The sequence below is a fragment of the Mesitornis unicolor genome, unplaced genomic scaffold (genome assembly GCF_000695765.1).
Source record: "Mesitornis unicolor isolate BGI_N332 unplaced genomic scaffold, ASM69576v1 scaffold45708, whole genome shotgun sequence".
NCBI lineage: Eukaryota > Metazoa > Chordata > Aves > Mesitornithiformes > Mesitornithidae > Mesitornis > Mesitornis unicolor.
In genome coordinates, this window is record NW_010200712.1 from 51,242 (window position 1) to 55,028 (window position 3,787).

Here is a 3,787-nt window from a genome sequence, read left to right on the forward strand (position 1 = left end):
GGCAAACCCACCTGTGGGAGGAACAGTAGGCATTTCATTTGCATGCAGTGTTGTAGGTACTGGTACGCATCCCAGTTCTCAGAAAGCAGCACTGGTTGCAGGAGATGGGGAAGGGTTAAGGGGCAGCAGGAAAGCCTTAACCAAGGAACTGTACACGTCCCTCTGCCGGAGGTACCATGACATCCACAAATTCCCTGGGCAACCTGTGCCAGTGTCTCACCACCCTCACAGTAAAGAATTTCTTCCTAGTATCTAGTATAGATCTACCCTCTTCCAGTTTAAAACAACTCCCCCTCATTCTATCGCTACCTGCCCTTGTAAAAAGTCCCTTCCCAGCTTTCCTATAGGACCAAACCGTTCTATGATTCTATGACTATACAGAACCATCCCTCAGCAGGCAAGGCCTGGCTTCATATTCCCACTGCCTGCAACATTTATTTCTCTCTCTCTCTCTGTGATCCTCAGAAGTTTTGTTGCTCCTTTCCATTCTTAAAGATATGTCGAAATAAGACTTAAAAAACCCCAGCCACAACACCTCTCCGCCTCAGAGAGCTCTTTTCTAAGCACCTCCTTCTCCTGTGTAAGTCTACAATTAGACTTCATTAAGAAAAGGTCACTTTACTCAATTTGGTAAAAGCATCAATATGTGTTTATTAATGTTTGCTTTTAAAATCCTACATTATTATTTTCTACACTGCTCCATAATTAATATATTTCATCCAACACACTGGAAAAGTTTTCAGCTTTCAAAACCACACCAAGCCAAGGCTTCTCCATCTCAAGTATCCATCTCAAGGTGAGGCAGAGGGGGTCTACAGGGGAAGACTTTGTCCAGCCATGGACTCCACAAGTCTCTGCTCCCTTTACTGCTGGCTGGTTCTCCATCTGCACCAGTTATTGGGCCCTATCCATATTATGGCTCTAAAACATTTTCATTACCATTTCCCAACACTGCATTAAAGCACTTAGGAAAATGAGAGTGGAATAACTGGCAACACATTTAAATCCACCCACAATCCCAGTGGCCATCAAAAACGCTGCTAGGCTGTTTCAGCACCAGGATGGCACAGCTGCTGCGGAGCACGAAGGGGTAAAAAGCGAGGCTGAGACCGCTCAAGACACAAATATGTACACTGCAGCTCAGGCTCTACTGCAGCTCAGGCTCTGACCCTTCTTCTTGCTCGGCCAGTTCCTGGCTTTCCCCCCATCACAAGGGCTGCGTTACAAATCTGTGCTGCCAACTGTGGTCCAAATGGCCTCACCCATGACTAGAAAACAAAACTGAAGAAACCTCCCAGTGATGAACTTATACTTTGACTAAACATGGCCTCACCAAAGCTAGCGAGCTTTTCCCAGGCCTAGCTAAACCCAAAGTTCAGCTCATTCTCACACTTCATCTTCACAAACTAGTCTGAAGGGGAACTGGAGGCAGCTGCTTAAATCACCATTTTACAGGCTTTTCTTGACTGTTTTCACCACTTAACAGCTAACCAGTAAGGGTGAAAGGCACAAACCACAGTGAAAGTCCCCAGCTATTTCCTCCCTCCCTCACAGAGACAAGTGGAATTTTAAGTTAAGGAAGAATAATTATAACCTGTTCAGAATAAGGCACGTTTCTATCATCAAGAAAGTGAAGCATTAACTTGCTAAATCTGCCAAATGCTACGTTTGCTGTTATTACAGTGTGAAGATGGGAATTAAAATTATTCAGGAATAAGATAATGTTCTGTTGTGTCAAGGTGTGCATTACCATTGCCTGAATTATGCCTGTTCTTTGGATTTTAAAATTCATACCTTTAGTTAATGTAGAAAAAGCCCAAGGTCATAGCCATGTGTGTAACTGCCCATTTGACCTGGTAACCAAAAAAAGCCAGCAAGCAGTTTTCAAACACAAGTTTTATGAACACTGATTCCTGTTCAGTCTCCTGGCTTACAAAAAAAATAAATCATTTGTCTATTTTGTTAGGTAAGCAATTTTGTACAACTATGACAACGCTCATCATGAGAATATAAGGGTGAGGTAGGACTGTATGGGATGGGCAGGGCAGGTGCTAAGCCAAGGCACTGCCCATCGCAGAGCCATACCCCTACAATGAAGGGCCTAGGGGCAATCCTTGAATTTATAGGCATTATATGCCTCTCAGATTAAATTTAATGTTAGATATGGTGCCCAGCAGTTCCTTGAGAGGCTGGGGGAAGAAGGAGAAGTCAAATATCGGTCTTTGGTTTCATTTGCTCACTCTTTATTTCTTGAGAAGCTTGTTGGCAGTTTTCTGGAGCCTGTCTCTGACACAGCTGGAATTGGAGAGGTGACTCTTTGCCCTTACAAAGCAGCAGCACAAACACAGAGAAGAGTTGACACCTGTGCTTTCTTTGTGAAAGATTACATGGGCAAAGTTCAACGACAACAAAAACATTAACTTTCTCAACTACCTATGGATTGGTTTAACTTCTGTATGAACACTGCAACAAGAAATTAAGCAAGAAGCTAATATGCAAAGAAACTGAGATTTTGGGAGATGGAACCCACGCTCTGTCATCATAAGTGTAAGGAGCCATTTTTTATTTTATTTCTAGGGCTCTGTCAAGGCAAGCTTGAAGTGATTCAAGATTAGATACTTCAACACTTCCTCTGGGACATTCATCCCTTCAAAATCATGTTTCTTCTTTCTGCTTATGCTTTTCTAGTAAGATCTTGCTTCAGTATCTTTACAACATGAATTACAACCCCAAAACTCTCAAATCAGGTTAAGTCTGACATTATATTACCTATCTTTACGCATGCTCCCAAGTGAGCCCTCCTTTCCTTTGCACATATTTTAACCTGGTGTTACTATCGGCAGTGAACTGACTTGAGAAAGTGTGAAATCAGTGACTTGTTTCAAATATAAAACACATTCTAGCAACCCGGTCTGGTGGGAGGCATCCCTGCCCACGGCAGGGGGGGTTGGACTGGATGATCTTTAAGGTCCCTTCCAACCCAAACCATTCTGTGATTCTATGCACCTATGTTGAAAAAATGCTTTAAAAATCCAAAACCAAAACCCGCACCAATAAAACACACTGTAATATGCATCCTGATAAACTAATGATTTCTTCTAGTGCTGTAAACATTGTGTCACTGGTCTGGAACAACAGCATCCATGCATAGGATCACTCAGTTGTCATCTCCTTATGAACCTAACTTCTGTTCTAAGGAACTGCGCTCATTACTATTTGCTTGTATTGACTTACAAAATATAGCTATTTTTAAAAATACATACATAGATACATTAAAAACATCCAGCACCTAAAGATACGTAGAAAAAAGGTACTTATTTCAAGTGTCTCTGTTTCCTAACACAGATGATGGCCCCCATGAGTCCCCAAAGCTGAAGTCTATGCACAGCCTACATGAGGAGCCTCTTATGAGAAAAGTGCTTCAAGCACTCAGACCCCCTGCACACTTCTGCTGTAAATGAAGCAGATTGTCCTCAAAAAACAAACTTTAAACATTAAGAAAATGAATTTAGTGTACAGGTGGGAATGCAGACCAGAAAACTGAGCCTTAAAAGAAAGATGAGACTGGTTTAGTTTCAGATTCCGCAATTTGAGGATGACCTTTGCATCAAGGGAAATTTCATCTTTACGTCTCCTTACCTGCCCCAGCTGGAGCTGGGCTATCGGCAGCACTGTGCTGTTTGCTTTAATAAGATAAAATACTCTTTTCTTCAGGAGCTAGTTTCCAAATAACACCCTTTATCCCACTACTATTCCAGCCTCTGCAAATAATAAATCTATCGGAAGA

At 42.1% G+C, this 3,787-nt stretch overlaps 1 protein-coding gene across 1 annotated transcript in view; it reads right to left on the minus strand.

Moving 5' to 3' along the window:
• DUSP16 (dual specificity phosphatase 16) overlaps nucleotides 1–3,787 on the minus strand; it is a 29,894-nt gene that overhangs the window by 12,799 nt on the left and 13,308 nt on the right. The window lies entirely within an intron of this gene.